Raw genomic sequence first — 14,871 nt, 5'->3', positions numbered from 1 at the left:
GATCCATGTTCCCTCCAGTTTGTCTCTGTCTTCGTCCCAATTCTCATTGTCCTCTCCTTTCAGCCAGCATATGAAGAAAAAGAATGGGAGGTATGGTGGTATGTAGGATGGGGTCATGAGCCAGGGTTAGCTATTTATCGGGTATGTATGTGTGTGTCTGTACATATGAGTTTCAATAATTATTCTGTCAAAACCCACTAAAGCAGAAGTTTGCCCACACTGTCTTCTTACTCTCCTTTTAGCATGTCTTTCTGTTTCAGGTTATACCTCATATTTGACTTCAGACTTCTGACAGAACCTAATGTTCCCATCATTATTAAAAATATTCAATTCTTCCTAGTGTACAGGTAGTCTATATTCTTTTCTGGATCTCGAATCCTTTTTAAAGTGGGTATATTTGTTTCTTCACAATTTTAAGCACTAATAGCCATAACAGAATGTAAGCTAGTCTTAATGAAAAACTGCATGGTGTTTCTCACAAAATAGTTCTTAAATTCACCACATCATAATCTGAGGTACTTGTTAAACATGCAAAAGTTAAACCAGAAATTGGGAATTAAAATCTTCCAGAGATGGCTTAAGTCAACATTAAAACAAAACAAAAACCTCCATATTATTCTACTGCACATAAATTTTAAGAACTATAGGCTTAGTAGTTTTCTTACATATTTGGATTCTTATAGTAACTTTAAAAAAGTAATGTGTGTGTGTGTGGCAACTATAACACGTGGAAAGAAATGTTAAGTATGAAAGTGAGTGTTGGTCGCTTAGTTGTGTCTGACTCTTTGTGATCCCATGGACTGTAGTGTACCAGGCTTCTCTGTCCATGGAATTTTTCAGGCAAGAGTCCTGGAGTGGGCTGTCATTTCCTTCTCCAGGGGATCTTCCTGACCCAGGGATTAAACACAGGTCTCCGGCATTGCAGGAAGATTCCTTATCATCTGACCCATGAGGAAAGCCAATTTTGAGCATAAGGGCTGAGAATTTGAATAACAAAGCTACTGCTGGTATTTTGTCTTTGGGCAAAGCACCTGATCCTGAGTTGTTTGGTCTATAAGTGGTATCATAATGATGAATTAGTTAATGCCTGATAGCATGGAGGTGTTCAATATCCAAGAATTGACTGCTAATCTGTCAAAATTGTAAGCTGACAAAAATCTGCTTTTTTTCACTGAAAAGACAATCAGGTAGATGACAAAATCAATACTAAGGTGAACAGATAAAAATTTAATGTTTCAATAGCTATTTGCCTTTGTTTCTAACATTTAAACTTCTTAGACATTACTTACTGTAACTTGTTCAGCTCTCTCTGCAGTCTAACCACAGTTCTGTCCCAGCCACAAATCCAGATACATTTTCCCTTAAGCCACATTACCACTTTTCTGTTCCTGAAGAAATTATTTTGTGTGTGTATATATATATATATATATACACACATATATATATATATATTTTTCCCCCCTCAGCTTATTTACCTAGAATATAATTCACTCTAAAATTTCTTGGCAAAATATACCTCTTACAAAGGTCTGTTTCATATTCCACTATTTCCAGGACATCTCCTAGATCTATTTCACCTCATGGAGTTGGCTCCCCACTTCATGTATTTCTGTAGTGTACTGATGAGTGAGTGAAAGTCGCTCAGTCGTGTCCGACTATTTGCAACCCCGTGGACTGTAGCCCGCTAGGCTCTGCCATGGAATTCTTCAGATCAGAATACTGGAGTGGGTCGCTGTTCCCTTCTCAACCCAGGGATTGAACCCAAGTCTCCCATTGTTGCAGGCGGATTCTTTACCATCTGAGCCACCAGGAAAGCCCAGTGTATTTATGGCATGTTGATTTTCACAGATTTTAATAGGCAGAGCAAAAATATTTATCATATATGCCAGATGTCTAACAATTAGTAGGAAATGAATGGGGTAATATGGGAGTGGAGGGGGGAAAAATGATCCGTCACTTTATGGACATTACACAAGAGCCAGAATTGACTACTGATGTCTATTATATCAGTGGGTGCTGAGAGTGACCATTAGTATAGAATAATTTACATCTATAGAGATCAAAGCCAATTAGAATCTAGCACACCATATTATGGCAGCAAATTTTCATTTAAACTCAAGTTATAAAACTTTTGCCAGATATTCAAAGATGTTAGTGATGAAAGGATACTTGAATTGTGTTATGATTACACCCTAAGTACTGAACTCACTTCTCTGAGGTCTTCAGTCTTTCAATCCAGGTAATTCAAGTGGATTTTTGAAAGATCATTTCATGAAGGGCAAAGTAATGTTCAAACAGACTCTGGTTGCCTTCACAAGCCTATTCTCATATTAGACATATTTAGGATAGCACAAGTTATATAAGTAATTTGTATTCCTAGTAACCTATATTCTCTTTGTATTCCTACGTATGGGCTGTTCAGCAAAAACCGTCTACAAAGAAGCAAGCAACCACTGATCAACAAAATAGGAGCAAGAAAAGGAGTTTGGTGTTTCTTATTCAACAGCACAAGAGTAACATCAGAGATAGTCATGCAAAAGGGACACTGTATATTAATATAAAATGTCTCAAGGCACAGATGTAAAGAACAGACTTTTGGACTCTGTGGGAGAAGGCGAGGGTGGGATGATTGGAGAGATAGCATTGAAACATATATATTACCATATGTGGAAAAGATTGCCAGTCTAGGTTCGATGTATGAGACAGGGCACTCAGGGCTGGTGCACTGGGACAACCCTGAGGGATGGGATGGGGAGGGAGATGGGAGGGGGGTTCAGGATGGGGGACACATGTACATCCATGGCTGATTCATGTCAATGTATGGCGAAAACCACTACAATATTGTAAAGTAATTAGCCTCCAATTAAAATAAATTAATTAATTTTTAAAAAAGATCTCAAGGGATTAGAGAAATTATAATCAAGGGACTGAGAGCTAAAGTACAAAACTTTATGGAAATCTCTGGAGGATTTGTTACAAGGATGGAAATTATTTATTTAGATTTCTGCCAAACACACAAACCTCAACTAAAACAATGATAACTAGACTTTAGATGTTCTATTTTTCTATATTTTAGATTATGCATAATTCACATAATTACTAATATGGGAAATATTAGACAAACTTCAATCCAAATTGAGCAAAACAAGTACACTGTTCGTCACAAAATTTTTTTGTCAAAGTGACACGCATCCTGGAAGCAAGCATCTTGTGAATTTTAAGACAGCACGAAGTGAAAACTCTGCTCCTAATACAAAATTCTAAACTTAACCAGGCTGTCATTTAGCTTCTTTACAAATAAACAGGATACTTAGGTAAAAAATAGCAAACTGTTGACAGTAATCAGTACTACAACAAAATGGGATGAGTTTCCTGTAGCTTCCAGGTGTCTTCATGATTGAATAAATGACTCTTTAAAAAACAACACAAACTAAATTTATAAACATAAAATGATGCCTAACTTTACATTTTAGAATATATGTAATGTTCATATATTAAAAAAAAAAAAAACTATTTTAAGCTCAACATATGTTGCTAGGAAGAAAAAAAAAAACACACACACACAAAACACAACATCAAATAGCTGTATAATTTAAGTTCCCAAAATGAAATTAAATACTATAACATGTCTAACAGAAAATATCATTTAATTGAAAAGTCTTTTCATAAAGACAGTTTCTTTAAATTATACCTTAGTTGTTGGGAACTAAGTTTCTAGAGATATAGAGATGGTAACACAAAGGCAAAAATCATTCCATTCATTACTGGGAGAGTAGTTTCAATATCAGCTATGCAGGCTCAGGCTGGAGGGACATATTTCTCTCCAGTGGTACCTGAATTTCTGAGGAAGGACCTCTGTGACTGGGGAAGTGGGGGAGAAAAGAAAAGGGAGATGACAAGAATATCAAAGTGTCATGTTTCTTGCTGTCTGCTTCTAGATTTCAAAGGAGAACTCCCATGAACCTCTGGACATTCCCCACTTCCCCCACTGGCCCTGTGGAATCCCCAAAACCCCAGATACTAAGTCCACACCTCATCTCTGCTGTGGACTCCTTGTCCCCACTCCCTGGTGCACCCTTATGATCCAGTGGCTATAAAAGAAACCACAAACATGTTATAGTGCCACCTTCTGGGATAAAAAATGGCTTCTAATAGCCAGCTTGTTGAACCATAAGATTCAAAGACAATAGAAAGTCTTATTTACGAAGATGTCTGCTACTTCAAATGCTAAAGGAAAAATGCATACCTCTAAACACTGTGAAATATCAAAGACGGTAAAACCAACAGAAAATGGTAATCCTCCAGCAACTAAATTCAAAGGCACAAACTACTGCAAACTAATAAAGAATTCTAAATAGCTGTTATGAAGAAATTCAACGAGCTACAAGAGAACCTAAAAGGCAATTCTATGAAATTAGAGTAAAAATAATGAATGTAAGCAGTTGTCTACCAAAGAGATTGAAATTCTCAAGCTTCCCCAAGTTGGGGAAAGAACTGGACATACAAATCCAGGAACATAACAGAGTCATCTTATTATTTCAATGCAAAAAGACCTTCTTCTCCTAGACACATAATGAAACTGTCAAAAATAAATGACAAAGAAAGAATCTTAAAGGCAGGCAGGGTAAAAAACAAAGTGACCAAGGCAACATACTAGGAAACTCCCAGTAAGCTATCAACAGATTTCTCAGTAGAAACTCTAGGTGGGCCAGAAGAGAATGAAGTGAAATACATTGTTGTTGAAAGACAAAAACTGTCAGCCAAGAATGTTTTATCTGACAAAGTTATTTTTCAGAGATGAGGGAGAAACAACAGCTTTCAAAGACAAACAGAAGCTGAAGGAAGTTAGCACCATTAAACCTAACTTGCAAGACATGCTGAAAAGATGTTCTTCAAGCTGGAATGAAAAGAAGTTAATCAGGAACAGGAAAACATGTGAAAGTATGTAACACACTGGTATCAGTCGGGGAAAAAACAGAATAACTTTAAATCAGAACGTTGTTTTAACCAGTTAACTACATTATAAGTTTAAAGGAAACGAATATTTAAAATAACTATAACTGCTATAATTCATTAACCCATTCAGGCATCAGTTCTGTTCAGTTTAGTTGCTCAGTTGTGTCCGACTCTTTGCGACCCCATGAACTGCAGCACGCCAGGCCTCCCTGTCCATCACCAACTCCCGGAGTTCACCCAAACTCACGTCCATCGAGTCAGTGATGCCATCCAGCCATCTCATCCTCTGTCGTCCCCTTCTCCTCCTGCTCCCAATCCCTCCCAGCATCAGAGTCTTTTCCAATGAGTCAACTCTTTGCACGAGGTGGCCAAAGTACTGGAGTTTCAGCTTTAGCACCAGTCCTTCCAAAGAACACCCAGGACCAATCTGCTTTAGAGTGGACTAGTTGGATCTCCTTGCAGTTCAAGGGACTCTCAAAAGTCTTCTCCAACGCCTCAGTTCAAAAGCATCAATTCTTCGGTGCTCAGCTTTCTTCACAGTCCAACTCTCACATCTATACATGACTACTAAAAACCATAGTCTTGACTAGACGGACCTTGTTGGCAAAGTAATGTCTCTGCTTTTGAATATGCTATCTAGGTTCCTCATAACTTTCCTTCCAAGGAGTAAGCATCTTTTAATTTTATGGCTGCAACCACCATCTGCAGTGAAAATGTATGCAAGAAGCTTAATACTGAGCTTGGCAATGATTTTTTGGCTATTGCACCAAAAGAATCTGCCTGCAATGCAGGAGCCACAGGTTCAATCCCTGGTTTGGGAAGATCCCCTGGAGAAGGAGATGGCAATCCACTCAAGTATTCTTGCCTGGAAAATCCCACAGAGGGGCCTGGTGGACCACAGCCCATGGGGTCGCAGAGTTGGACATGACTGAGTGACTGAGCATATATATGTATACATGTGGCATCAGATACACAAACAACAAAAGCAAAAATCAACAAATGGGACTATATCAAACTTAAAAGCTTCCATATTTGGGGAAAAAATAATAATAACAAAATAAAAAAGGCAACCTACAGGATGGGAGAAAATTTCAGCAAACCACATATCTGATAATGAGTTAATATCAGAAATAAATTTTAAAAATTCAATTAAAAAAAAAGAAAAACTCAATGTGTTTAAAAATGCTTAGAGAAGTTAAATAGACATTTCTCCAAATATGGCCAATAGGTACATGAAAGATGCTCAATATCACCAATCATCAGGAATATGCAAATTAAAATCATATTGAGATATCAACTCACAATTATTAGAATGGCTGTAATCACAAAAGACAAGAGTTGATGAGGATGTAGAGAAAAGGATACTTATACACTGTTGGTGGAATATAAATTGGTTCAGCCAATACATGAAACAACATGGAGGTCCCTCACAAAATTAAAAATAGATCTACCATGTGATTCAGCAATATCAATTCTGGGCATATACCCCCAGGAAATGAATATTAAATTCATTTGTTTAATATTAAAGGATATTAAATCAATATATGCACTCCCACATCTTTTGCAGTATCATTCAAATAGCCAAAATATGGAAACAACCTTAGTGCCCATCAGTGGGTGAATGGATAAAGAAGATGTGATACACACACACACACACACACACACAATGGAGAATTATTCAACAGTGAAAAAGAGGGACACCCTGTCATTTGCAACAACATGAGTGAACCCTGAGGGCATTATGTCAAAGCAATATAATTCAGACTGAGAAAACCAAATATTACACAATATCACTTACATGTGGAATCTAAAAAGCTGAACTGGTAAAAAGAGAAGAATGGTGGTTTCCAGGTGATGTGGCGGGTAGAGAAGTAGCTTATACCTGGTTTAAAGTGTAGAGACTTTTAACAAGTAGTAAACAAGCCCTAGAGAGCTAAGTAATATAAGAATATAGACAACAATATTTTATTAATATTACAATCATCACATTTGCTAAGAGAATAGAACTTATTCTAATCACTAAAAATAAATGATTATGTAACATGATAGAAGTACAAATCACTAAAATGACAATCACATTACACTGTATGCTGCTGCTGCTGCTAAGTCGCTTCAGTCGTGTCTGACTCTGTGTGACTCCATAGACGGCAGCCCACCGGGCTCCCCCATCCCTGGGATTCTCCAGGTAAGAACACTGGAGTGGGTTGCCATTTCCTTCTCCAATGCATGAAAGTGAAAAGTCAAAGTGAAGTCGCTCAGTCGTGCCTGACTCTCAGCGACCTAATGGACTGCAGCCTACCAGGCTCCTCCATCCATGGGATTTTCCAGGCAAGAGTACTGGAGTGGGGTGCCATTGCCTTCTCCATAAACCTACCCAATTAACATGTCTTACATCTTAAATTTATGCAATGTTTTATGGAAATATATTTTAATAATAGAAACAGAACAGTACCTGGCACATAGGTACTCAAAAATGTTTGTTGACTGGACATGGAACAGAAAAAATTATGAGTTAGCACAATCTTGAATCTATATATAATAAACCACTTGGGTCAAAATATAAAATAGCACACATTATATCAATATTATTAGGTACATGCATACAAACACATAAACAAAATTTTATAAAAACAACAGGCAAGACATTTTCAAGAAACTGTGAGCCTTATAAATTAATCCCCATCACCATCTGCCAGTCTGCGCCACCTGCTTGAGCTGGACAATGTGATTGCTAAATTATAATCTACCATGACATACCAATAACATTGTGTTAATACCTCCCCCCCCCCAAAAAAAAATCATCTTAGATATGAAACAAAGTTTTGCCTTGAGGGACATGAAATTCCAGTTTTAGTTTCTCTCCTACACAAAATATATACAATTATTTAGAATTAACTGAGAATGCGCTGGCCCTTCCTTTCCACTGTTATAACATTTTTTTCAATAATTACTCTACTTCCTGAGATCACCAGCACCACCATACACTAGGAGTTAGTTACTGAATTAGTTCCTGAAAATTTCTGATGTAAGTCTAGAGATAGGGTGGAAATAAATAAAATCTCTAATGATACCAAACTTTTTTTCAACCAAATAAGATTTGTCTTACTCTTTTCTAAAGGGTTAACAGTCTGTTTTGAGAGCCAAGAGTGATATAGGCACCTAATGGAAAGCTTCTCTTTTCCTTACATTCCAGGAACATCTAAATATTGTTCAACATAATTGTTGAAACTAACATTACTAAGCAGTCATATGGTACTGTTTAAAAACCATATTCATTTTTTAATTGATGCAAAGTAGGTCATTGTTCTTTAATACAAATATTTTATAGTAGGTTTTTTTCACCACCTATTTTCAATTGTTATACCTAAAATCTTGGCAAGTAGAATAAGACTCAGGCACAGGAAGTGATGTTTCATTGCTGAAAATGTTTTCTGATGCTCTGAAATAGTCAACCTTCAGTGACTAATATACCAAAAAGCACTGAGCTCTGGGATAGGTGGTTTATTAGTTTCTAGTTGGCATGTACTTGTTTGGATTGCTGTCATCATCCAGGAATGCCATCACTGAACTCCTGTAGTGATTATTTTAGTGGGTATAATATGCAATAACTAATAATTACGATCATTGTTATTGTATTTAAGTAGCAACATTCTAAAATAGAGGTTCCATTCTGCTGCCACTCCAATGTTGCTTTAATCATCTAATTGGTTAAGTGTATTTCAGCGCTTTAGTTGCTGTCATTATAGCAAGTCCCAATAATTAGCAATGATAAGACATGTTTAGGGCCTCCAGACTGCACAGCAAAGCGCGCTGGCTGCAACGGACCACACAGAAGCGTAGCAGAGAGGAGCTACCCGTCGCCCGAGGTCAAGGGCGGCGGCCGACTGGAGCTACCCCATGTTCGAGGTCAGGGCCGGCAGCGAGAGAGCTACCCCACGCCCGAGGTCAGGGCCGGTGGCCTGGAGGAGCTACTACACACCCGAGGTCAGGGGCAGCAGCTGGGAAAAGCTACCCCATGCCTGAGGTCAGGGGCAGCGGCCGGGAGGAGCAACCCCAAGTCCAAGGAGTGGTGGCTGCGCAGGGGCAGGAGGGCCGAGAGGAGCTACTCCACATTCAAGGTCAGGAGGGGCAGCTGTGAGGAGATACCCCTCATCCAAGGTAAGGAGCAGTGGCTGCACTTTGTTGGAGCAGCTGTGAAGAGATATCCCATGTCCAAGTTAAGGGAAACTGAGGTAAGACAGTAGGTGTTTTGAGAGGCATCAGAGGGCAGACACACAAACCATAATCACAGAAAACTAGTCAATTTAATCACACGGACCACAGCCTTGTCTAAGTCAATGAAACTAAGCCATGCTGTGAGGGGTCACCCAAGACGGGCGGGTCGTGGTGGAGAGGTCTGACAGAATGTGGTCCACTGGAGAAGGGAATGGCAAACCACTTTAGTATTCTTGCCTTGAGAACCCCATGAAAAGGCAAAATGATAGGATACTGAAAGAGGAACTTCCTGGGTCGGTAGGTGCCCATTATGCTATTGGAGATCAGTGGAGAAATAACTCCAGAAAGAATGAAGGGATGGAACCAAAGAAAAAAACAATACCCAGCTGTGGATGTGACAGCTGATAGAAGCAAGGTCCAATGCTGTAAAGAGCAATATTGAATAGGAATCTGGAATGTTAGGTCCATGACTCAAGGCAAACTTGAAGTGGTCAAATAGGAGATGGCAAGAGTGAACGTCAACATTCTAGGAATCAGCTAACTAAAATGGACTGGAACGGGTGAATTTAACTCAGATGACCATTGTATCTACTACTCTGGGCAGGAATCTCTTAGAAGAAATAGAGTAGCCATCATGGTCAACAAAAGAGTCCAAAATGCAGTACTTGGATGCAATCTCAAAAATGACAGAATGATCTCTGTTCATTTCCAAGGCAAACCATTCAATATCACAGTAATCCAAGTCTAAGCCCCAATCAGTAACACTGAAGAAGCTGAAGTTGAATTGTTCTATGAAGACCTACAAGACCTTTTAGAACAAACACCCAAAAAAGATGTGCTTTTCATTATAGGGGACTGGAATGCAAAAGTAGGAATTCAAGAAACCCCAGGGGTAACAGGCAAATTTGGCCTTGGAATACAGAATGAAGCAGGGCAAAGTCTAATAGAGTTTTGCAAAGAGAACACAGTGGTCATAGCAAAATCTTCTTTCAACAACACAAGAGAAGACTCTACACATGGAAGTCATCATGGTCAACACCAAAATCAGATTGATTATATTCTTTGCAGCCAAAGATGGAGAAGCTCCATACAGGCAGCAAAAACAAGACCGGGAGCTGACTGTGGCTCAGATCATGAACTCATTATTGCTCAATTCAGACTTAAAGTGAAGAAACTAGGGAAAACCACTAGACTATTCAGGTATGACCTAAATCAAATCCCTTAAGATTATACAGTGCAAGTGAGAAATAGATTTAAGGGACTAGATCTGATAGACAAGACTGCCTGATGAACTGTGGATGGAGGTTTGTGACATTGTACAGGCGACAGGGATCAAGACCATCTTTATGGAAAAGAAATGCAAAAAAGCAAAATGGCTGTCTGAGGAGGCCTTACAAATAGCTGTGAAAAGAAGAGAAGCAAAATGCAAAGGGGAAAAGGAAAGATACAAACATCTGAATGCAGAGTTCCAAAGAATAGCAAGGAGAGAGAAGAAAGCCTTCCTCAGCCATCAATGCAAAGAAATAGAGGAAAACAACAGAATGGGAAAGACTAGAGATCTCGTCAAGAAAATTAGGGATACCAAAGGAACATTTCATGCAAGTTCAGTTCTGTTCAGTCGCTCAGTCGTGTCCAACTATTTGCAACCCCATTAATCGCAGCATGCCAGGCCTCCTTGTCCATCACCAACTCCCGGAGTTCACCCAAAATTATGTCCATCGAGTCACTGATGCCATCCAGCCATCTCATCATCTGTCGTCCCCTTCTCCTCCTGCCTCCAATCCCTCCCAGCATCAGAGTCTTTTCCAATGAGCCAACTCTTTGCATGAGGTGGCCAAAGTACTGGAGTTTCAGCTTTAGCATCATTCCTTCCAATGAACACCCAGGAGTGATCTCCTTTAGAATGGACTGATTGGATCTCCTTGCAGTCCAAGGGACTCTCAAGAGTATTCTCCAACACCACAGTTCAAACGCATCAATTCTTCGGCATTCAGCCTTCTTCACAGTCCAACTCTCACATCCATACATAACCACTGGAAAAACCATAGCCTTGACTAGACGGACCTTTTTTGGCAAAGTAATGTTTTGAATCTACTTTTCAATATGCTATAGTTTGGTCATAACTTTCCTTCCAAGGACTAAGTGTCTTTTATTTCATGGCTGCACTCACCATCTGCAGTGATTTTGGAGCCCAAAAAAATAAAGTCTGACACTGTTTCCACTGTTTCCCTATCTATTTCCCATGAAGTGATGAAACCAGATGCCATGATGTTAGTTTTCTGAATGTTGAGCTTTAAGCCATCTTTTTCACTCTCCACTTTCACTTTCATCAAGAGGCTTTTGAGTTCTTCTTCACTTTCTGCCATAAGGGTGGTGTCATCTGCATATCTGAGGTTATTGATATTTCTCCCGGCAATCTTGATTCCAGCTTGTGTTTCTTCCAGTCCAGCGTTTCTCATGATGTACTCTGCATAGAAGTTAAATAAGCAGGGTGACAATATATAGCCTTGACGTACTCCTTTTTCTATTTGGAACCAGTCTGTTGTTCCATGTCCAGTTCTAACTGTTGCTTCCTGATCTGCATACAAATTTCTCAAGAAGCAGGTCAGGTGGTCTGATATCCCCATCTCTTTCTGAATTTTCCCCAGCTTATTGTGATCCACACAGTCAAAGGCTTTGGCATAGTCAATAATGCAGAAATAGATGTTTTTCTGGAACTCTCTTGATTTTCCCATGATCCAGTGGATGTTGGCAATTTGATCCCTGCAAAGGGCTCGATAAACGACAGAAATGGTTTGGACCTAACAGGAGCAGAAGATAGTAAGAAGAGGTGGCAAGATTACACAGAAGAACTGTACAAAAAAATATCTTCACGACTAAGATAATCACGATGGTGTGATCACTCACCTAGAGCCAGACATCCTGGAATGTGACGTCAAGTGGGCCTTAGAAAGCATCATTAGGAACAAAGCTAGTGGAGGTGATGGAATTCCAGTTGAGATATTTCAAATCCTGGAAGATGATGCTGTGAAAGTGCTGCACTCAATATGCTAGCACATTTGGAAAGCTCAGCAGTGGCCACAGGACTGGAAAAGGCCAGTTTTCATTCCAATGCCCAAGAAAGGCAATGCCAAAGAATGCTCAAACTACCGCACAATTGCACTCATCTCACACACTCACACACTAGTAAAGTAATGCTCAAAATTCTGCAAGCCAGGCTTCAGCAATACGAGAACCATGAACTTCCAGATGTTCAAACTGGTTTTAGAAAAGGCAGAGCTCAAATTGCCAACATCTGCTGGATCATCGAAAAAGCAAAAGAGTTCGAGAAACATCTATTTCTGCTTTATTGACTATGCCAAAGCCTTTGTGTGGACCACAATGAAAGGTGGAGAATTCTAAAAGAGATGGGAGTACCAGACCACCTGATCTGCCTCTTGAGTAACCTATATGCCGGTCAGGAAGCAACAGTTAGAAGTAGACATGGAACAGACACGTTCCAAATAGGAAAAGGAGTATAAGGCTGTATATTGTCATCTTGCTTATTTAATGTATATGCAGAGTACATCATGAGAAACGCTGGGCTGGAAGAAGCACAAGCTGGAATCAAGATTGCTGGGAGAAGCATCAATAACCTAAAATATGCAAATGACACCACCCTTATAGCAGAAAGTGAAGAGGAACTAAAAAGCCTCTTGATGAAAGTGAAAGAGGAGAGTGAAAAAGTTGGCTTAAAGCTCAACATTCAGAAAACGAAGACCATGGCATCTGGTCCCATCACTTCATGGGAATTAGATGGGGAAAACAGTGGAAACATTGTCAAACTTTATTTTTTTGGGCTCCAAAATCACTGCAGATGGTGATTGCAGCCATGAAATTAAAAGATACTTACTCCTTGGAAGGAAAGTTATGACCAACCTAGATAGCATATTGAAAAGCAGATTCAAAACATTACTTTGCCAACAAAGGTCCGTCTAGTCAATGCTACGGTTTTTCCGGTGGTTATGTATGGATGTGAGTTGGACTGTGAAGAAAGCTGATTGCCAAAGAATTGTTGCTTTTGAACTGTGGTGTTGAAGAAGACTCTTGACAGTTCCTTGGACTGCAAGGAGATCCAACCAGTCATCCTAAAGGAGATCAGTCCTGGGTGTTCTTTGGAAGGAATGATGCTAAAGCTGAAACGCCAATATTTTGGCCACCTCATGTGAAGATTTGACTCATTGGAAAAGACTCTGACGCTGTGAGGGACTGGGGGGGCAGGAGAAGGGGAAGACAGAGGATGAGATGGCTGGATGGCATCACTGACTCAATGGACATGATTCTGGCTGAACTCCAGGAGTTGGTGATGGACACGGAGGCCTGCTTGCTGCAATTCATGTGGTTGCAGAGTCGGACACGACTGAGTGACTGAACTGCACTGAGGCGGCAGTAGTCATAAAAAACCTGCCTACCAATGCAGGAGACATAAGAGACACGGGTTCAATCCCTGGGTTGGGAAGATTCCCTGGAGGAGGAAATGGCAACCCACTCCAGTATTCTTGCCTGGAGAATCCCATGGACAGAGGAGCCTGGTGGGCTACAGTTCATGCAGTCGCAGAGTCAGAAGTTACTGAAGCAACTTAGCAGACATCTTTACCTCAAGAGGATGGAAAAATTTGTACTGTTTTCTAAATGTATATTCTGCTTTAAATTCATAAATGTTCTCGCCAACGGTGTTACTTTCTGAGAGTTCTATTGCAATAGATTAAAATACATGAGAAATTTTTATCTATGTAAGAAAATTTCAACAGGTTTCTGTGGCTTCCAGGTGAAGGTATTGACTTCCTATAGCCAGCAGGGTAAAGGTAAATGGTTCAGTTAACTCACTATTCCCATTTCTCCCCTTATATTCTATGTTCCAAGCACTGGCTAGGCCATATGTATTCTTGAAATTGACAGTTTCTCACTTTCTGTACTTTACTTATGATGTTCCTTCTGCTTAGTTAGGCCTTTTCTGGTGGCTCAGACGATAGAGTCTGCCTGCAATGCAGGAGACCTGGGTTCAATCCTTGGGTCAGGAAGATCCCCTGGAGAAGGGAATGGCTACCCACTCCAGTATTCTTGCCTGGAAAATACCATGGACAGAGGAGCCTGGCAGGCTACAGTTCACTGTGTTGCGAAGAGTCGGATACAACTGAGCGACTTCACTTTCTGCTTAGTGTTGTCAAAATATTTCAATTCTGGGTGCTGTCAAAATATTTTAATTCTTAGTCCTTAACAATAACAGACATAATTTTTTTTTGGTAAGAATTAGTTTTTTCCTTCCTGTCTTTAAACTCAGATTATTTATCATTTTTCTTTTTTTAAATTCTCAGAACTTACATTCAGCACATAGCTGACATTAAACAAATGACGAAATCTACCTCTGGATAATTTATTTGAAATTGAACTCAAAGGCAGCTCTTTGGAAAATCTTCCCTGAAGATGGTCAAATGAACATTTACTAAGTACTTTTAAAATGTGAAGGTACTGATACATGTTTATTTGTGGATACAAAGAATGTATGTTCCTGTAGAGAGAAATTACATAGACCAAATGATTAATGACACGATCTGAAAACAGAAGTGAAATATCCATCATCCAGTCACTCACTTCCTCCAGCTAATCTACATTAACTCTGCCAGCTTTATATGTTTATGTAAGTACACACACACTCCCACA

This window comes from Bos taurus, chromosome 26 (genome assembly GCF_002263795.3).
Source record: "Bos taurus isolate L1 Dominette 01449 registration number 42190680 breed Hereford chromosome 26, ARS-UCD2.0, whole genome shotgun sequence".
Classification (NCBI taxonomy): domain Eukaryota; kingdom Metazoa; phylum Chordata; class Mammalia; order Artiodactyla; family Bovidae; genus Bos; species Bos taurus.
This window is presented reverse-complemented; position numbering follows the sequence as displayed.